We start from the raw sequence: 21,739 nt of genomic DNA, 5'->3' as shown, positions 1-21,739 counted from the left end.
TTCCTGGGAAAGGTGGACATGGTAGGGATCTGGTGTTTCCTGGGATGACAGCAGAACCCTTCAAACCCAGCAGAACCCTTCAAAGAAGGAGTGGGAATAACTCGTAACACATTCCAGAGCCCTGCCCTGCTCTGTCTGTGCCTCCCGCCCACCTGCCAGGGGGAGTGGGGAGGGAAAAGTTCACCTGGAGGGGAAAACAAGCAGTTCCTGGAGGAGGTGAGAGAGGAGGATCCTGTGAAATGCCACAGTTTCACTCTCAGGAGCTTTCTGGATTGAACCTTATCCAGGGGCACGAAAGGTGGGCAGGTGAGAGGGACAAAGGATTCAAAGAGGTGTCCTAACATCTTTATCCATGTAGTCCACAAAGTTTGGCAGGTTTGGTTTAAGGAATCTCTTGCATATTCCTCTGGAAGTCTCTCTGTCTCACATTTTCAAACACTGTTTAATTTGCTGCAGTGTGTGAGACCGACTTTTAACAATTTATCTTGACAGCTGCCAGCCCTGGAATGGGACAAATTCCTCAGTGCTGCTGGAGGATTGACACAGATTTATCTGTGCTGCAGATGGCTGTAGGCACACTTGCAGGTGCTTGTGGGGATTTGGCTCCTTCTCCTGACATCTTCCATCTAATTTCTCTTTTTTTTTTTTGTTTTTATAGTTTATATATTCCATCTCCTCCAAGAGAAGATGTTTGACCCATGTGGGAAGTCATGGCTCAGCTGAGGCTCTCAAAGGTCACTCTGGCCCCTGTTTCATACAATCACAGAATTAGAGTTTGGGTTAGAAAACACCTTAAAGATCATCCAGATCCAACACTCCACAGGCAGGGGCAACTTCCACTTGACCAGGTCGCTCAGAACCCCAGCTAGTCACTTGTGTTCTCCATCAGCACATGCACAAGCTGATAAATCAAATTTCTGGACATATTTTCTCTTGCTGTCAGGTTCTGCCCCTCTGAAAAATAATCTTTAGGAAGGTCCTTGCATCAAGCTCCAACATCTTGTGTCATTGTGTTTCCAAAGTAGAAATCTTTAATTTAATTTAAAATATTTTCTATATTATTTCTATTTTCTACAATATTTCTGGTTTTTATATTGCCCTTTCTAAGCCAGACACTAAGAAGGCCTGAGAAAACAATCCCTGTACAGGCCATACACTGAAGAGTTGGACTTGATCCTTCTAAGTCCCTTCCAACTCAAAATATTTTGTGATTTTGTGAAATACCCAGAGCTATCCAAGGCTTGGACATTTTGCTGGATGCCCACAGGCCATCCATAAACTTGGGCAGGTCCCTCACCTTTACCCCAAAATTATCAGGCAGCTGAGAGGTGTTATTCTATTTTTTAGGGAAATCTGACCGCCTCTCCAAACCCTGAGCTAACAGGTTTTTCCTCAGAGAAGAACTAAAATTGCAAAGATACCGAGATTTTAATCTACTGTCTAAATTGAGAGGTTGAAAAAAAATAAAAGAAAAAGAAAAGCAGCTCAACTTAGAAAGTTCATCCCCAAGTTTCAAGTTAGAGGTGATGATCTGAGACCTTAAGAGCTAAAAATCCTTGTGCTGAAAAAAAAAAAAAGTGCCCTCAGTGCATTTTCAAGCCTTCTACTCCTGATTTTACGTACATCTGCTCTTGGTTTTTATTTAAGGGATTGGCTGCGAGTGTAGGGAGCTTGCAGGGCAAATCTGCAGCCGAGACAAAGTCTGAACTCCACTTTTGGAAGCTTTTAGATGGCTGCAGACCCCAGCCCATCCCTGAGCACATCCATTGCCACCCTTCAGGATCTCTAATGACTTCCAAACCAGCAGCTGGTGAAGCTCAGCCCAAGGAACAAAAAAAGCTGCTGCCGTTTTCCATGCAGATTTTATGGCTTATCCAAAGCCCATTTCACTTCTCCTCCTCCTCCTCCTTAAAATTCTCCTCCTCTCGCTCGCCCTGTGGAGGTGCCAAAGCCTCCTCCATCAATTTGTGAGAACTTCTGCTTGAAAACTGGAGCAGAGCATCACCCACGGAACCAGGCTGGCATGAAAATACCGGAGGCAGAGGCTCTGATGAGAAATGACTCGAGGAGTTTCCCCGTGTCAGGGGGAAAGAAATGGGAACGTGGAATCAGCTCCACCAAATTTCCTGGGGGGTGGGACACCTGCCCAGCATCTTCTGACCCTGGACGGGGATATAGCTCATTTTTTAATTTCCTCCTGCTGTCTTTTAATTCATAATTTTATCCTTTTCCTGCTTGTCTGGGACTTGAAGTGAACCCAAATCTGGTATTTTTTTCCCCCCCAGTGGAAAAAAAATACCAGTTCAGCAGGTCAGGCTTTCTCCTGAACATTTCCAATTGCTTGGAATGAGGGATTAGAAGGCAGATTTGAATTCACAAAGCAAAAGAGAAGTTTCCAACCCGTATGGATAAGTTAAGAAGGTTAAAAAGCTGATCCAGGGGTAGTTTAAAGCCTTACATACTGTAGAGTAACTAAAATCACTTCTCTACTGGATCCTCATATTTTTTACATAAAATACTTTCCCGAATTTGCCGAGTTTTGCCAAGGATGTTTTCAGTGCTGTAGACACTTACTAGGAACCAAACTGAAATCCACCCACCCTTCTGCATGGAATTTCAAACTCTCCTCAAGCTGTCACCTCCTGGATGCTCCTAGAAGCTGCCAGAAGAGTTTTTACTCCTGTCCCAGCCTCAATCCCACCCTGGGCAGGGGAATTAAAAAAAAAATCTCCATATCACATAAGCGACAGCAGGAAGCTCCACAATCCTGTTTCTCTCTGCTTTTCTGAGCACAATTTGCATATTTAAATAGGCTACTTCCCCTTGGAATGAGCAGTGCTTCATGTTCTCTCCTTTTCTTCCACTTGCAGCCCACAGTCACAAATAAAATTAGGGTTTGCAATTCAAAACTAAGAGAAAGGAGAACCCAAAACCCCAAAAGTTAACAGCCCCATTAATGACCATTAATGATTTAATTAATTAAATTAAATTCTATTTAATTAATCAGCCCCACATGGTAAAGCCAAGACTCTTTAAAGGTATTTTGACTGTCTGTTTACTTAGTACCTGTGAAGAGCTGAGCTGGGTCCAAAAAGTATTGTTTTATTCCCCAGTTTTAGTGTTTGGTATTCAGAGCAAGTCCTTGACAGTTGCTGCCTTTGAAAGTTCGTCTTTTCTGTTTTTTTGGTTGGTTTTTTTTTGGTTTTTTTTTTTTGGGTTTTTTGTTTTGGGTTTTTTTTCCATGGCACATGTCCACACCCCATTTAAAACACAGTTTAGACAGTCACAGAAATCCTAACTCAAATTTTTCTGGGGTTTTGTTGGATGGCCTGAGTGAAAGAACCATTCTGATGCCCACATAGAATAAATCATAGAATCCTGGCATGGTTTGGGTCGGATGGAACCTCAAAGATCATCCAGTTCCACCTCCACTGCAGGAGGAGGACCTCACCTTCCACTATCCCAGGCTGCTCCAAGCTCTGTCCAGCTTCCAGGGATCCAGGGGCAGCCACAGCTTCTATGGGAAACCTGTGCCAGGGCCTCACCACCACCACAGAGAATATTTCTTCCCAACATCCAATCTATCCTGTCCCTCTGTCACTTTAAAGCCATTCCCCCTTAGTCTGTCCCTCCATCCCTTGTCCCAAGTCCCTCTCCAGCTCTCCTGGAGCTCCTTCAGGCACTGGAAGGGGCTCTAAGCTCTCTCTGGAGCCTTCCCTTCTCCAGGCTGGACATTCCCAGCTCTCCCAGCCTGGCTCCAGAGCAGAGAAATGTCACATTTGCTCTGTGTAAGTCACCTGCAACATCATCTTCACAGCTGAATTAAGACCCTGTGCTTTCCCAGAGATCCAGACAACTCCCACTGCTAAAGGCAGGCAGGGATGGATTTACAGCTCTAAGCTCAGATTTTGGAACAGCTGAGCTCTTAGGAGCAGCTGGACTCCCCTCTGGGTGGTGCAGGGTCAGCTCCTAGGTCATGGAATTCTTCTTGAGGCTCCCTGAGGCAAAACTTCTCCTCAGCAGTAAAACCCTTGGTATTCCCAGGATCCTTCTGGAGTAATTCAGAATATTTGGTGCCTCAGATTTTGACTCAGGCCTCAGCCTTGGGGGCCAACCTGAGCTGCTCAGAGGGGATGAGAGAGGGCAAAGCTGAGCTTAAGCTGCTGTCAGAGGGTCTGGGTGGCAGCTCCTGCCTCCCACTGCTGGATCCTTCTCCTGATGTGAGCAGGGGTGGGCTGCATCTCACAAAAGTGGGAATTTTCTCCCGTGTTCCCAGAACAGCTCTGAGAGCTCCCTTAATGTCTTTGTGCCTGCAGCAGTAATCTCAGGATTATTGCTCCCAAGGCATGCAAATAATAATCCTCTCTTTTCCCTCATCTTGTAGCTGCCATGTAATTTAGAAAATTAATCTGCAGGGCTGGCTGTGTCTTTTTTTGTCTGCATGTGCTGCCTCTGTCACGGTGAGATCCCTCTGGCAGATCCCAGAGTGCTTTCCCAAGGATTCTGGAGAACTTAGCCCAGTTTTCTGAAACTGAGACATGGGTGAGGAAATTGTATTTTCCTCATGCCAGCCGTTGGCAGAATGAGGGACAAAGCAGACATGCAATTAACCCATATATTAAAGTAGCTCTGACCAACCTGGTCTAGTGGAAGGTGCCCCTGACTGTGGCAGGGGAGCTGGAATTATATGATATTTCCAGTCCCTTCCAACCAAAACCATTCTATGATTCAATGGAAAAGAAAGCAAAAGGAAAATCACTCTGTGGGAATGCAAACTGTCATAAAAACAATCAGCAAAATCCAAATGCCCTGGGTTTTCTTTTCTTTTCTTTTTCTTTATTTTCTTTTCTTGTCTTTCTTTTCTTTATTTTATTTCTTATTTCTTTCTTTTGTTTCTTTTCTTTTACTTTTCTGTTAGTTTTGTATTTCTTGTCTGTTCTTCGTTCTTTCTTTTCTTTTATTTATTTTATTTGTATGTTCGTGAGGAGCTTTCGTCTTTATTAACTATTTCTTATTTCGCTCTCTATCTTTTCTCTCTTTCTCTCTTCCTCTCTTTCTCTCTTTCTCCCTCTCTCTTTCTCTCTCTCTCTTTCTCTCTCTCTCTCTCTTCTCTCTCCCTTCCTCTCTTCCTCCTCTGTTCTCTCTTTCTTTCGTTCTTTTTCTTTCTCTATTTCTTTTTCTGTCTCTTCTCTCTTTCTTTCTTTCCCTCTTTCTCTCTATCTCTCTCTGTCTCTCTTTCTTTATTTCTCTCTCTTTCTGCAGTAAATATTTTAACCTCCTGCTGAGGGTTTCCCATGTATTTATCTCTCTGGTCTTTCCACTCACGCTTCTCATCAGCTCTGGAGCTGTGAGGTCAGGGCGGGTGTGTGAGGATCGATCCCTGCCCAGCTCTTGGTAGCAAAGGTGCAGAGGGGAGTTCACGAGGATGCCGAGAGGCAAACCAGGACTGAAAGCATTAAGAGAAAGAAGCAGAAATCACCAGAATAAAAGGCAGAGAATCAGAGCTGGAGGGCACCGGCAGCGCTGTTTGTGGGGGAGAGCTGCGGGTTGGAGCAGGTACCCGGGGAAAGATGGATTTTGGGATCTGCCGTGCTCTGATTGATCGGTGTGGGGGCCCTGGAGGGGTCTGAGCGGGGGTGAGAGGAGGGAGCTGAGTGCGAGGGGGCTGCAGAAGGTGCTGGCAGGGCAGCCGCCCCCGCGCTCCTGTCGCCCACCGCGGTTATTCATCCCGCTCCTTCCCTCGCAGCATCCCCGGGAGCACGGGCAGGTTTTAACCCTTCCCTCAGCCAAATCCAGGGAAACTTGGCAACTTCTGGCGCTGTGTTTCAGCCAGGAGGGGACTGAGTTGTCAGGAGAAAGAGGAGGGGAAAAAAACTTATCTCATCTCCTCTCAGAGCTGCGTTGTGGTCTCTGGGATTTCTGGATTTCCTGAGTGCTGACACACCAGTGCGGATATTTCTTTTGCCTTCACCTTCCCACAGCTGTGGGTCAGACTTGAAACTGATTTCATTGGAGTTACCCTCGTGTGCTGAGCTTGTGTTGCAGGCCAGCAAGCCCAGATGTCACTGTCACCTCCATAGGCACAGAGGTGCCAGCTCTGGCTGGGCATCCCTTGGTGCTGGCTGGGAGCAGAGACCCGGTGAGGAGAGGGAACAGCTCCCCTGCACCGGGTGTTACAGTGGCCAAAGGAAATGGAATTGCTCTGCCCTGTTTGTTGAGACTAAACCCATCTGGCAGGGCTAAAATCTCTCCCTCTCTCTACCCCAGCAGAAGTCACAGAATCACAGATTCACTGAATGGTTTGGGTAAGGAGGGACCCTAAAATCCTGTGGTTCCAACCTCCTTCATCAACTCCTTCCACGAGGTCAAGTTGTTCAAGTTGCTCATCCAGCTTGGCCAAACATTTCCAGGGATGGGACAACCACAGCTTCTCTGGACAACCTGTGCCAGAGCCTTACCACCCTCACGTGGAAGAATTTCTTCTCAATATCCCATCTAACCCTTCCTGCTTGCAGTGGGAAGCCATTCCCTGTGTTCTGTCTCCATCCCTTGTCCCAAGTCCCTCTCCAGCTCTCCTGGAGCCCCTTTAGGCTCTGGAAAGGGCTCTAAGATCTCCAAACCTTCTCTTATACAGTCTGAAAAATCACATCTCTCAGCATTTCTTCCAAAATAGACCTAATAAATCCAAACCACTTCCTGGGAATTGTTCCTGGCTCCTGCTATGCAGGGAACTCTGTCTGGGCATTGTCTGGGAGCACACAGATTGTCATATTTAGGCCATTCTGGTCACCATCAGGTCGGTGTCTCTGGTATGGGATTTGCCTCTCTCCTCGGGGCTCAGGGCTGCCTTTCTCCAGGGGGTTAATGAGGGCAGAGACCCTCAGCACAGCCACAGTGTGTGAACTGATCCTAAACCTGAGGGCAATATTTGGGATGTTCAGAACACCTGAGCTCTGCTTTCATAACAAAATGAGGCCCAAGACACGCACAAAATCTGATATAATTTAATCCCACACATGGACCTTGCAAGGTGTTCTGACCTACTTTGATCCAATCTGGGGACCAGGAGGCTCCTGCCTGATTCAGATCCAGGCAAAGACAGCTGGAGTAAAGGCTAATTTTCCAGTTGGTGCATCCCTGAGCCAGATGATCCTGCCTGAGGTGATCCTGAGTGAGATGATCCAGCCTGTGTGAGCAGCTGCTGCATTTGTGGTGTTGTGTTTGTGGTGTTGCATTTGTGGTGTTGTATTTGTGGTGTTGTATTTGAGGTGTTGTATTTGGGTGGTGGCTGTTGGCAGAGATATTTGCCCAGCAGGACCCCTGGTATCTCTTCAAGGCTTGAGCAGGTGATGATGGTTTTGGTTTATACACAAGTTATTTTAAACACATCCTGGTCAGTGAAGTATTTTCTGGAATTTCTGGATGTCAGACAGCCTGATGTCCATGACTTTTAGAGCACCACCAGAAGGAAAAGGGGAAGGGGAAAGAATAGTCCCTGTCCTGCTATGAAGAAGAGATTGGATGAGCATTGGGGTTGATCTTGAGAAGGTCAGGGGTTTGCTGCATCTCACTTGTCTTTTTGGTCAACTGGCATTTCGTGTCCTGTCTCTGGTGTTGGTCTGAAGGGCTCCATGGAACAGGAAAAAGAAAGGGACAAAGGAGCAAACACAAAGCAGAATTACTCAGTTTGGTGGGTGTCTGCACATTGAACACCATCATTTGACAAGGGTCAGGGTAAAAACATGAAACGATCAGGAAAGAGTAAAAAACTTCCTTAGAGAATCATAGAGTACCCTGAGCTGGAAGGACCCACAAGGGTAAAATCACAGAACCATTCGGATTGCAGAAGATTTCCAAGACAGAGTCCAAGTTTTGACCCATCAACTAAGCAAGATGCCTGAGTGCCATGTCCAGTCACTTCCTGGACACTTCCAAGGATGTTTCAGTGATTCCAACTGCAAAAACTCTGCTGAAGCCCAGGATGGAACCAGGGACCTTTAGATCTTCAGTCTAACACTCTCCCAGCTGAGCTACTTCAGCCCTGATATTGAGATTTGTTTCCCTATAAACAACAGATAAACAGACTGGAACCCTTCAGCCTGGAAAATACAAGTTTTAGGGAGAGGGGTTCCTTCAGGGTCAGTTGTGATTGATGCTAAAAATCGCTTTCATGGATAAGAGGTTTTTCCTATTCCCCAAACCCAGTTTTGATTTCCTGCTGGGCCGTACACCAAAGATGGATCAACCTTTCTGCTTCTGCTCAGGGCAGTCCATGCCACAGGACTGGGAACAGGCAGCGGAAGGAACAAAATTCCCTTTATATCACGATTTTTGCTAAAATACTTAAATTGTAAAACCCTGTCTCTCTTTCACAGCCTCAGACTGGTTGAGGTCCAAATATTCCCAAATCCTGGAATTCCCCAATCCCAGAATTCCACAATCCAAAAATTCCCAAATATTCCCAGATATTCCAAATCCTGGGATTCCCAAATTCTAGAGTTCCTGATCTGAAATATTCCCAAAATTCCCCAAATCCCAGAATTTCTGAATCCCAAAACTCCCCAATCCTGGAATTCCCCAGCCCAAAACCTCCTAAAATTCCCGAATCCTGGAATTACCAAATCCCAGAAATTAGGATCCCAAATATTCCTGTGCATCCCCAAATCCCAGAATTTCCCATCCCACATATTCTCAGCATTCCCAAATCCTGGAATTCCCCAATCCCAAAATTCCCAAATCCTGGAATTCTCCGATCCCAAATATTCCCGAGAATTCCAAAATCCCAGAATTCCCCCTCCGAAATATTCCCAAAATTCCCAAATCCCAGAATTCCCATATTCTGGAATTCCCAATACGAAACAGTCCCAAAATTCCTCCCTGAGGTCCCTGCTCCGAAGCCGTGCTGAAGCAGGACCTACAGCCCCTTGCCCAGCACCACCTCCAGTTGGGAATGTGTCCCAGAAGGGGAACTCCACACTCTCGGAAGGCCACTGGGCCCAGCTTCTCCTCCTTTGCCCAGAGCTGAGATGCTCCTGTCGCCTCCAGGGCCTGCCAGTGGTGCTGGCCCTGGTCTGGATCTGTCCTGGATGTCCAGGTGCCTCCTACAGTGCAGAGCCCAGCCCTGGGCGCACAAAAGTGCAGGAATAGTCTGCTGAAGCCCGGGATTGAACCAGGGACCTTTAGATCTTCAGTCTAATGCTCTCCCAGCTGAGCTACTTCAGCCCTGCTGGTATTGACATTGTCCCAAAACCTGTTGGAACACGATGAGATTTCAGATTTCTGCTGCTCAAACTGGCTCAGTGGACACCTGACCCTTTTTGATATACAAACACCTGGCCCAAACATCAACTATCAGACCCCAGAAAGGTCAACAGTTATCAAAGGTCTTGGAATGAGAATGGCTGTGGTGGATAAATATCCAAGACTGGAATTATTCTTACAGCCACATCTGCAGTGGTAGCACCCAGACAAGCTGGTCTTCATGGAAACATGGAATGGTTTGGGATAGAAAAGGTTTGAAAGGACAAGTTCTACCTCCTGCCATGGGCCTGGACACATTCTGCTATCCCAGGCTGCTCCAAGCATTATCCATCCTGGCCTTGGACACTTCCAGGGATGGAGCAGCCACAGCTTCTCTGGGAAACCTGTGCCAGGGCCTCACCACCCTCACAGGGAAGAACTTTTTCCTAATATTCAGTCCAACCCTACCCTGTGTCAATTTAAAGCCATTCCTTGTTGTGGTGTTGTGAACCCCAGGATGAGGTGAGAGATGAGGATTTGACTCCCAAGTTCTCAGAAGGCTGATTTATTATTTATATTATATTAAAAGAAAATTATATTCTAAAACTATGCTAAAGAAAGAGAAAACATACATCATAAGGCTAAAACAAGAATGAATAATAAAAACCTGTGACCGACCAAAGTCCTGACTGGGATTGGGATTGGTCATTCATTAAAACAATTCACATGCTGAATAAACAATTCTCCAAATCACATTCCAAAGCAACAAAACAGGAAGAAGCTGAAGCTTCCCAGCCTCCCAAGGAAAGAAATCCTAGTGAAGGGATTTTTAAAATATCACAGTGACAATTCTCCTTTTCCCTGTCCCTCCATCCCTTATCCCAAGTCCCTCTCCAGCTCTCCTGGAGCCCCTTCAGGCCCTGGAAGGGGCTCTGAGGTCTCCCTGGAGCCTTCTCTTCTCCAGGTTGGACATTCCCAGCTTTCCCAGCCTGGCTCCAGAGCAGAGGGGCTCCAGCATTTGGGAATCAATGGCCTCCTTTGGATTCCCTCCACATCCTTTGGAAGTTGGAGGTTCCAGAGTTTTCTCAGAGGCTGAACCAAGCTGTCTCTCCACAGAGCTGCCATCATCCCCATCCTGATGGCTCTCAGTGGGTGACAAGGATCCATCTGCAGGCTCTCCCTAGGAAAGGGAAGATGTGGATGTCTGTCTCACTTGGACTTGGCTCTGCCTTTCCAGCTGTCCCACTTTTGCCTCAGCAGCTTTTTCCTTGTCAAGGAAAGTGGCTTCCCACCAGCTTTCCTCAGACAGGAAGAAATGATCCCAGCATGGGAACTGTGGTATTTGACAGCCCACTCTTCCTCCCTGGAAATACTGAAGCTTCAGCTGGGCACAGAATTCCTGTGGTAAAGCTGAGCTACGCTGCCACTTTGCAAATGCTCAGCAGTGTTGGTGGAAAGGAAGAAGTGAAGGATCTGATGAAGGACAGGCCTTGATGGAAGTGCTACATCGCAGTTAAATTAGAAGTCTGAGGAGCTGACTCACTGGGAACTTGGGTTTTTCAGCTGGTGCAACACCAGAACTGGAAGTCTGTGGGCAAAGTCATCAGAAGTCAGACTTGTGGTGCCAGCATGACAAGTCACATGGAAGAAGTTGGAAGATCAGACTTTTCCTTATTGAAGAGGAAGAAATTAAAGCTGTTGTTCCAGCTCATTTCAGACCTCAGGGCTGGAGCTCTGCAGGGAGAGAATGAAGTGGAAGGAGTGAAATATTAGGATATCTCCTGTTGTCCTCTCTCCACTACACCATTCCCCCTGAAAAAAACAACCTCCTCTGCCATTCACATCTTGATTACTCTTTGGGGTGTTTTTTGGTGCCTTCACCCCATGAAGGATGTGAGAAGAAGCCCTTAGCAAAGTGTCTTCTGCACAGAGAATTGCTGTGTAAACCTTGTTTATCCAATCAGCAAAAAAAAAAGAGTAAAGGGAAGCATATTACAGGACCTAAAGAAAGAAATGGTATTTTAGAATCTAGAGAGAAATCATTAGGGGTTGGTGGCTTATTGATTCTTCTGATGCAGGAACTAAAGGTTATCATTGGAAAAGAGCAAGTTCCAAACTTGGAACAAAGAAAAAGAAGACATTTCCTCATACAGTGTCTGGTTATCTGTGCAAATCCCTGCTATTAGAGATCCACAAACCATAAAAATGTTTAGAAGACGGCCAGGAAGATTTATGGAAGGAAAAAAAACCCCAAAACTCTGCAAAAAGCATAAAAATATGGAACTTCCTGCTTTGGTTCATGCAGGGCCTGAGCCACAAATCTCTGGAGATCAGGAGAGCATCTGGTGATATAACACCCTGCTGTTTTTCCTTTTTTAAGCACTAACTCACAGAAAATGTTGCAGGCTGTGTTTTTGAGCTGGATGTTCTTCTGTACATCTCCTCTGGCACCTCCTTGTCCTCATGCTCTGGCTTCTGGAGGCACCAGGAGGGTGTGAGCCTGTGAAACCCTGCTGGCACGTTGTGCAGAGCCGTGCTGGAGGTGTCATTTCATGCCACCAGCCAACTGTTTAATCACCACTCCCACGCGGGTGGCTCAGGCTCTGGCCATGACAAACAGATGACAGGCCATCCCTCTGTCCCCACTTCCCCTCCTCCCATTTTTCCCAGTTTTCCTACCACTCCAGCCTGATCTGCCTGTGCTTTCTCAAATATCCATCTGCCATCAGGCAGGAGAAGCTTTCAAAGGTTGTGGAATTACATCCATAATTACATTTCCTGTCAGAAAGCTGATTGTCCTGGGCTGCATCCAAAGAACTGCAGGCAGCAAGTGAGGAAGGGGATTTTGTCCCTCTGCTCCAGCCTGGAGAGATCCCACCAGGAATACTACATCCAGCACTGGGGTCCCAGCACAGGAAGGGCATGGAGATGTTGGAGGAGTCCAGAAGAGGCACCAAGGTGATGAGAGGGATGGAGCAGCCCTGCTGTGAGGGAAACAATGGGAGAATTGGGAATGTTCAGCCTGGAGGAGACTCTGGGGTGACCTAATTGTGGCCCTTCAGTACCTGAAGGAGCCCACAAAAAAAATGGAGAGAGACAATTTGCAAGGGCCTGGAGTGGCAGGAAAAGGGAGAATGGCTCTAAGATAAAGAAGAGTAATTTTAGATTAGAGATTAGGAAGAAATTCTTCCCTGTGAGGGTGCTGAGGCACAGGTTGCCCAGAGAAGCTGTGGCTGCTCCATCCCTGGAAGTGTCCAAGGCCAGGTTGGATGAGGCTTGGAGCAGCCCGGGATAGTGGAAGGTGTCCCTGCCCAGGCAGGAGGGTTGGAACTGGATGCTCTTTAAGGTCCTTTCCAACCCATTTCTGAACCATTCTGTGATTCCATTATTTGCTGAGAGTTACCACCAAATTATCCCAACCTTCCTGTCCCTGTGCAGAGCCCTGCTGGCCTTTGTGTTCCAGTCTGGATTCACCACCTCTTGTGGAATTCACTCTTTTTTAGTTTGGGCAAGGACATCACCCTCGGAGGCACAGAGAGGGGACCTTTTTCACCCAACCCAGCACATCTAATTCATCACCCATGTCAGTTTTTCCTGCAGACATCTTGGCACCAAACTCTGCCCCTGATGGGATTTTGTCCCATTTCCTCCCTCTTTCCTCAGCTCTGTGCCAGGTGAGTGACATCCAGCTGCAGGGTTGGGATGTGATTGCTTTTCACTCCCTGACTTGGCTCTGATGTGTCATAAAAAACACATGTTCTTCCTTTAGGCTTCTTGAAATTTTTCTGTCTCATTACACCAAGAGGGCTCTTGGTTTACTTGAAGATCATTTTTAGTGATTATCTCTATTTTGCTGTCACTATTTTCTCTTTCTGCTCTCTCCCCAGACTTTTATGAAAATGATCTCATTAGGAAAGTGGAACTCCTGTTTCTGAGAAAGGTTTCTTGAGGTTTGTAAAGGTCTCTCAGCAGGAAGTTTGCTCAGCTCCATTTTCCCCTCTGGTTGAACAGACCCCCAAGTGAGCCCATTAGGGGAAAATGGACTGCTTGAAAATAAAATTGTACCAAACATGCAACAGCAGCAGCACCTCTGAAATGTAAAGGTTCCAATAAGCACCAAACCATATTTGCAAAACTCTTCTTTGATGGCAGTTTAATATGATAGGGAAAGGAAGAGATAATGGCCCAAAGGGCACTGGGGGTGCTTCCCACCACAATGGCTGTGAGGGGATGGAAGGTGAGGCCTGGGATAACATCATTGTTATGCTGCAGACACAAATGCAGCTTTGAAAAACAGAGTTAATGAAGCCCAGCTGCCAAACCCTGCCCATCACACAGCCATTCCCTCTCCCTCCTGAAGTCTGATGTCTAAAAGATGCTGAGATTGTCAGTCCATCACTCAGGGGGGATGGCACTAGGGGTGCTTAAATTATTTTTTTTTTTAAAGCTAGGAATTCAGGCTATGAATCACAGCTCTGCAGTCCTGAGGTGCAGCATTCCTGTGCTGTAAACACAGACCTTGGATGGAGGAATGCAGAATAATCTGGGCCTGGGTGAGTATTTGCAATCTGCCCTGTGGTGAAGTGCCCACAAACTCACTGCCAGGGAGGCCCAGGGAGAACAAAACCCAGACCTGGAATTTAAGTCCTCACCAAGTTTAACCCCCTTTTTTTTTTCCTGAAAAAAACAATATTTTAGTGTTTTGTAGCTCTCAAAGTGAGAGGCCTGAGAGATCTTAGAACCCTCCAATGGTTTGGGTTGGAAGGGACCTTAAAAATAATCTAATTCCCATCTCCCTGCCATGGGTCTTCCACTATTCCAGGTTGCTCCAAGCCCTGTCCAACCTGGCCTTGAACACTTCCAGGGATGGGCAGCCACAGCTTCTCTGGGCAGCATCTTGGCTGCATTTCACTCAGAGTGGAAGAGAAAATTTGGACAAGCAGAGGTCTGTGTTCACCAGATCGTAGTTCCAGACAGAGGAATGTATTTTTGGCAGAACTTTCTGGGCCTGATGAGGGCACCTCAGCTCCATGTGGAAAAGAGAGGGCAATTCCCATGTCCATGGTTGTGTCCTGCATGGACACAGCTGACCAGGCAGCAGGAGAAACCTTGTCTGAGAGTCTTGGAGCAAGCACTGAGAGACACAAGCCTTGTCCTAAATTTGTTTTGTGCCAGCTCCTGAACATTTCAATGCTGCAGTTCAGCTCAAGTCCTGCTGCTTTCCCCAGCCTTAATAACACTGGCAGATCCTGCTCTGCCCCCACAAACTCTCAGTCCCTGTGCCTTCCCCCCATTTTCCTTCCAATAAGGATCACCCACTGCTATGTCAACCCAGCAAAACTTCATTTTCAGCAGAGTAAACCAAATGCATTTGGGAATCACTCATTTAATAACTGTCAGTAGACCAGAGGGATGAAATAGGTGCTACAAAGACAGAAGAGCAGCACCAAGAAAATATTTGTAAAAAATAACAGGTGTTTTAAAGTGTGTAGGGGTGTGTAAATGTATTTATAAGATATTAATACACAAACCAGGTGGCCCTGAACCTCATTAGGGAACCAATTGTTCTTGCCAAACATTCTTTGGTGAGGTCCCTGAGAGATTTCCCAGAAACTCCTAAAATTAATAGTAAACAACCATTCTTGGGGGCTGGGTGATATTTTCTGCCTCTGCTGAACATCCCAGACTCCTTCTGAAGTTTTTAATTGTTTTGCAAAACATCCAGAAGGTACAGGGAACAGAAAATAATGGAAGAAAAGGTGTGGGGGGGGAAGAGGAATGTAAACAGAACATACAAATAATGGGCTTCACATTGAAAAGCACAGAATGATTGCTTGGACAGTGATTGTGTCTTAGTGTATAAACGGGTTTGTTACTTAACTCTGGTGATTCATGCTTCAGGCACAGGGATGAGGCAGCTGCCAAATTTCATGCTGGGAAGGAATTTTCACTCCCAGAACAGATTGGCAGGGAGTTTGTAAAGATGAAAAGTCAGGGACAGAGCCAGGTGTTGTCATCATGAGCGAGTGGGCAAGAGGGGGGACATCACAGAGGCCAACAATGCTGAGTTTTATCTCATGGTACCAAGTATCCCCCAAAAATCAGTGCACAGCCCTTTATCCCTTTCTCCCACACCTCCACCAGCCCTGCAATCCACAAAGGAATTACTTTATTGGGCACTCTCCAGTCTGCAATGGATGAATCCTGGAGCAACATAAAATATTCTTCACAACATTTATTTCAACCGTGTTTCTAAATAAAGCTGGGCTGAAGCTACATGAGATTTAGTTGCTGGATGTTTTGGGTAGGGAGGTTTTTTATTTTTTTCCTTTTGTCTTTAAAGAGAGTCTAAAGAATGTGTTCCAGCTGTCTGGAAGGAAAGAGCTAGAAAGGAAAAGAGAACAAAGGGAAACCAGTGGAGATATTTAATTGAGATAATTTTAGCTGCTCTAAATGTCACAGGCAATCTTGTACAAGTACTTGGGGAGAGGAGAGGAGGAAGAAAGCTCTGTGCTGGTCATTCAGTGCCCAAATGAAGGAAAGGTGGGGGGGATCCTTTCAGAAATCAGGCAGGACCCTACCTGGAAGCTCTGGGGAAATTGCTTTTTGACCCTCAGGGGTCTCCCCTAAACCCACAAGACTTCAGTGCAAACCACAGATTCATCCAGACCCAACAGCCTGAGGGGAAACCCTCTGGTTTTGAGGCTGAGAAAGGAAATAAGGCTCCCACACCTAGGGGTGCTCAGCCTGGGTGTGGTGAGTCCAGGTCCCTTCTTGGTCTGGACCTCTGTGCCTCAGGTGAACTTTTCTGTGTCAGAGCAAGGCTTGGTCACTCCTGGTGGGATCTCCGTGTGTCCTGTGTGACCAAATGTGCACAGCCAGGGAGATGGATGTTGGAGCTGGCTGCCTGTGCCAGTCATGGAGTCCCCACCCCCAGAGAGATTTAACAGAGGTGTAGATGTGGCACTTGGGGACATTGGCAGGGCTGGTTTAATGGCTGGACTTAATGATTAGAGGTGTTTTCCCACCTAAACAATTCCCTGGTGTTGGCTTTCCTGTGACCTCTGGGATGCATAGCCTGGGGTGTGTGATCTGAGATTTAAGACAGTCAGGTTAATACCTTGGTCTGGCCTGATGGATGTTTACTGTTATCCAAAATGCAAAGCTCTTGAAGAAGTTGGGTGGTTGCTGATGTGTGGGACAGAACTCTTCAGCTGTGAAGAAATCACAATTCGTGCCCCAGTTAAAACAGATGTGCTCTGAACATGGTTTCCCAAAATTTCTGGGAAGGGAACCCTATCCCATGTCTATTTTGGAGAAAACCAGACTCATTTTTAATGATGTGAGGACATGGTTTAGTGGGGAACACAGTGGTGGTGCTGGGTTCAGAGCTGGACTTGGTGATCACTGAATTTGATCGCTGATGATCATGGAAAGGGTTTGGGTTGGAAAGGACCTCAAAGATCCTCCAGTTCCACCCCCTGCCATGGACAGGGACACTTTCCACTATCCCAGATTGCTCCAAGCCCCATCCAGCCTGGCCTTGGGCACTTCCAGGGGTGGGGCAGCCACGGCTTCTGGGGACACCCTGTGCCAGTGATCTTAGAGGTGATTTCCAGCAGTAACAATTCCAAGATTCTATGTAAGTAATAAACACAATTTTAGTACAACCTCCACCTCCTCACCCCCACTTAAACTCGAGCTTTGGGTAGAGATTTCATGTTCAGTACACTTCCTGTACGACCACTGACAGAAACCTGGGGGGACCCTGGTGAGATTGTGTCACCCTCACAGAACTTGGGGAGGGAGTTGAAGGATTTTGGAGAACCAGCAGTGGATGGGAAGGAAGGATCTGCCTGTGTGCATTGTGGAGGCCACAAAACTCCAAATCTTAGGGTTTCCCCCTCCATCACAAATTCCCCAAACACTGTTCTGAGCAGCCTGGTCTAGAGCAAGATGTCCCTGCCCCTGGCAGGGGGTTGGAATGGGATTATTTTTACATCCATTCCAACCCCAATCCTAGGATTCTAGGATGGTATGATCCCTTCAGAGAGCCTTCCTGGCTCTGAGCAAAGCAGCACTGCAGGGGCTCTCTCCCCCTCCCTGATGCATCTCCAAAAGAGGAGAAAACCTGGCTCTAACCCCCCCAGAGTAGGCACCACATTTGGGGAGCCGTGCCCACAGCATCCCTGTTTTAGCAATGCCTTGGGGGTGCTGCCGTGGCTCATTTTCACCCCCCTGGAAAGCTCACCCGGCATCTGGGTGTTGGCAGGCAGGTGGAAGAAAGGCAGGAGCGTGCGGCAGATCCCCCGGCACACAAACACACACACACACTACTCATCCCTTTTGTCTGCCCCTCTCCCACTCCCCCCTTCTCCCCCGCACTCCCGCCCACCCCCGGTGTCTCATCCCAGGATGGCTCATGGCTCTCCAGGTACCTGCAGGGATGGATGCTCTACCCTCGGCTTTTCCTCAAGGAACCCATTACCGCCGAGCTGCCGCTTCTCCCCGCCCTCCCCTCCCTCCCCCCAGCCAAACCTGGCTGCTGGAAAACAAAAAAAAAAAACCGAAAAAATAAAAAGCGGGGGGGAGAGAGGTGGGAAATCCGGGATAGCGCATCCTCCCCCTGCAGTGGGGGCTGAGGCTCCTCCGGGAAGGTCAGCGCTCGGTGTGAGAGGGGAGAGAGGGCAGCGATGGGCAGGGAAGGGTTGGCAGGGCTGGAGGAATGACCCTGAACCACCCCTCAAATTCCCTTTCTCTGTCGCAGCATTCCTGCGGGGATCCATGGAGAGCTCGGTCCCATCGTGCTGGGAGCGAGCTGCCAGCGCCTCCCCGGCCCCGCCAGGATGGGAGCAGGAGTCCAGCGCAGGGGAGCGAGTGCTGCTCATCCCATCCCGACTGCCCTACAGCGGGATCATCCCGGCCCACGTCATGTCTGAGGGACACGAACAAAAAATTCTGCAATCTTTAGGGATCTGACACTAAAATCAGTCTCAAGTAACTCTGTCTGTCTCTATACTGTTCCATATTTTTTCCCTTTTTTCCCCCTATTTTTTTCCCCCTTTTTTTTTTTTTTTATTCCCCCGTTTTTCTCTCTCTCTCCTTTTTTTTCTTCCCTTCCCCCCTTGTTTTCATTATTATTCTTCCCCCTTTTGGTCTTGCTAAGATACAACAGATCTATGGGGATAAAAATTTCCATCAGCAGCTTTTTTTTTTCCAGATATGACCAACCCTCTTCAAAGACAACCTGAGGAGAAGGGAGATGGAATAAATTCCCATGATCTTGTGGGGACAAGGAACAGATTGGTGTCAGGATCACTCCTGTCCCACGTTTATGCTTCTAATCCTGTGGATATCCCATCCCTGGAAATGTTCAAGGCCAGGTTGGATGGGGCTGGGAGCAACCAGGACTAATGGAATGTGCCCATGGAAAAGGGCTGGGAGCTTGATGCCCTTAAAAGTCCCTTCCAACCCAAATTTTCTAGGATTCTGTGACCTCCAGCCTGAGGCCACCAAGGATTTGTGCTCAGTGCTGGGGAAGTGATGTGCTGAGGAGTTGTGAGGGGTTTTTGGAGCAAGGAACTCCTGAAAATCTTTCCACAGCAACTCGCTCCCCAGCTCCTCCCACCCCTGCTTTAATAAAGCTTTTAGTGACGTCTGGGGCCTCCTAGATTTGGAAGGAAGAAATTAGCACAGTCTGCTGCTTGCTTCTCACCTTATTCTGTTTCCCTCAAGCTTCCCTGCTGGCCCTAATTACCCATCTCTCATTTTCAGGTACTTAAATAAAGGAAATGGGAATGCTGGTAGGATTGGGCTGGGGTGAGGATGTGCTGAATGAGGCTCCCTTTATTCCAGAAGTGACCTGGCATCACCCCTGCTGTTCCCAGCCATGCAGGAGCTCCTTTGCCACATGAGGCAGGCGCTCTGTTGTTTTCCTGGGACAAGGGGACAATTTCTGCACTGACTCCAGCTGTGGCTCCCTGTGGATAAGCAAGATTAGCGAGGATGCTTAGAGGAAATCTTTTGGTGGGGACTAAAATAAGGGAAACAGCTTAGAAGATGAAGAAGCAATATGGAAATATGGAAAAAAAGGTAAATTGAGTCACAACTTGGTGACAGAACTGCTAAAAAGAGGAGAGCAGTGGCCTAGTTTGTGTCCTCAGGGTGGTGATGGCTGTGAGAGCAGGGAGCTGACAGAGCTCTGGGGACACAGGTTGGGCTGGGAACAGCAGCCCTGTATCCTGCTGTGATCATGGAAAGGCTCCTTGGTGTCCCTTGGAATGCCCCAATGGAGCCCAATGCAGACAGACAGACACACATCCCTGTTCAGGGAGATAGGAACAAACCATGCCCACAAAATGAGGTATAATAAAGCACTGAGGTTTTCCTTTCATTTTTAGGAATGTCCCATCACTGAGGATGCTTGAGTTGAAACCCTGGGGCCAAATCAGGCAGAGCATGGCTTTAAACCTGTCTGGGGTGTTGTCCAAAGACACCTTTGTGGCCAAATCCTGGACAGGTTTGGAAATGCTTTTGGATTTCAGCCTGGATGAGGGAAAATAAAACATTTGAAGGGTGAGGGCTTAGGTGTTCCTGAAGAGAGAAAACCCATCCATCCATTCAGCAAGGCAGGAATTGATCAGTGGTTCAGGCAGGGAGGAAAATGTCTGGATGACACCATGGAGGACACCTGCAGTACCTTCTGCAAAGCCTTCCCTGAGCATTCCTTAGCTTCCTCAGGTGTATTCCCGCATGGAAGCAGAGGTGCTGCCACTCACAGGAGAGGCAGGACTCTGGAATTTGATATGGAAGAGGGGCTGTGGTGGATTCTCCATGGAATCAGCTCTGGCTGTTCACCACCACAAGGCAGGATTTTCTCTGGTGGCCACAGGACCATCCCATTTCTCCATCCTCCCCACTGCCCCTAGCAGGGAGTCTGAAGATGGAAATCTTCCCATGGGCCAGGCTGGCTTCACTGATAGAGGATGAGGCTCCCACCACCCCTAAAGTCCTTCCCATGTGCTCTAGTCCAGGAGAAAAATCCATGTAGGTGCTGAGCAAAGTGAAAGATGGTTAACATGGATTCACCCACGGGAACAGCAGGATTAGCAGGAGCAGGAAAGGTCTGGAGCAGCCTGAGCCCCTCACTCCTCATCACCTGAGCAGCTGGTACAGCCAAAAACCTGTGGCTGCACACCTTCCCTTGGTCACCTCGGGAATCATCATCGAGGGTAGGATTTGATGGCCCCAGCAAGGACCATGCCCCATTTTCCCTGTGTGACATCCCAGTGCTCCACCACCACCACCCCTCCTCTCACATGGCCTTGGGGGTCTCAGTGTGAAGCCCAGATTGAAATGGGATGCAGGGGAGGAGGGGACTGGCTCCATGGGCCACAAATGATCCGTAAATCTCCATGGGATGATGGCAGAGGATGAGGAGCAGAGCTCTCCTGGCCTGGTGGGGTTCTGCCAGCCAAGCCACACCAGCAGAGGAACCAGATCTGCTCCTCCCAGCCACCCCATCACCCTCCCTTTTTTTAGCAGACCTGTGATTTGCAGTGTTTGCTGCTGAGGAGGAGTAAAAACAAAAAAAAAAGCATTAAAATCAGAAACTTTTACTGGAGCACTTAGAGGGACACCTGAAGGAGGGCAGGTGGGCGAGGAGTCAATGTGAGGCCCCAAGTGGGGCAAACTCAGCTGCAAAAGGTGGCAGAAGAAAATGTCACCAACCAGTTGTGAAGCAGGCCCTTTGACAGGGCGACAAATGTGTTTTTCCAGCTCGTCAGGGCTGTGCAGGGGAGGAAAATGAAGTTCATTTGGAGATGTCTTTCTATTTGTGTTGACCTCAGAGGGGTCATAACAGCCAATGCCAGCATGTGAAAAATGCTGATACCTCCTTTGACTTCCTTGCTTTAGCCTCAGGCAGGCTCGAGGAGGCAAAAAGCAGCACAAGAAGAGACTCATTAACATTTCCTCTGCCCAGCAAGGAGACCAAAATAACAAACATCTCATTAAATAAGAAGAGGGGAGAGTTACAAAACGCAGGAGATATTTTTGGTTGGAAAACAAAGCGCTCTCAAAGTAGGGCTTTCCAGATGAAAAGGAATACAGAGAGAATTCTGCACCAGAAGGAGTGGCACTAATAACATCATCATTATGGGGTAATATTGATAGCAGGATGCCCTCAGATTCCCAATTGCTTCCACACCCTCCCAGTAAGTGACGTGGGCCTGGGGGACAATGGGTGGCCGGGAACAAAGGACCTACTGACGTGTGAGCCATGTTTCAAAAGCAAAACTCTGCGTTGTGAGTGCCAGCTCCAGTGCAATAAAGTGTTCCAGGGCTGGAGATGGATGAATAGAAATGTATGGTGCAAATTAAATGTGCTATTCTTTTCCCTCTTTCCTTCCTTGCGAGTTTAAAAGCCCAACACCTTGATTTCTTCTTAATTTTATTTCCTTCCGAGGGTTTTGCTACCAAACAAATGACTGGGCAGCTT

The 21,739-nt window shown here is 47.6% G+C and overlaps 2 non-coding genes across 2 annotated transcripts; both read right to left on the bottom strand.

Annotated features, from left to right (window-relative positions):
• Window positions 1-7,967: 7,967 nt before the first annotated feature.
• Window positions 7,968-8,040, bottom strand: TRNAF-GAA (transfer RNA phenylalanine (anticodon GAA)). The gene has a single exon. It is a non-coding gene; the product is annotated as a tRNA-Phe (tRNA).
• A 1,109-nt stretch (window positions 8,041-9,149) lies between these two features.
• TRNAF-GAA (transfer RNA phenylalanine (anticodon GAA)) lies at window positions 9,150-9,222 on the bottom strand. The gene has a single exon. It is a non-coding gene; the product is annotated as a tRNA-Phe (tRNA).
• Window positions 9,223-21,739: the final 12,517 nt, after the last annotated feature.

The sequence above is a fragment of the Serinus canaria genome, chromosome 2 (assembly GCF_022539315.1).
Source record: "Serinus canaria isolate serCan28SL12 chromosome 2, serCan2020, whole genome shotgun sequence".
NCBI classification, from domain to species: Eukaryota; Metazoa; Chordata; class Aves; order Passeriformes; family Fringillidae; genus Serinus; species Serinus canaria.
This window is presented reverse-complemented; position numbering and strand designations above follow the sequence as displayed.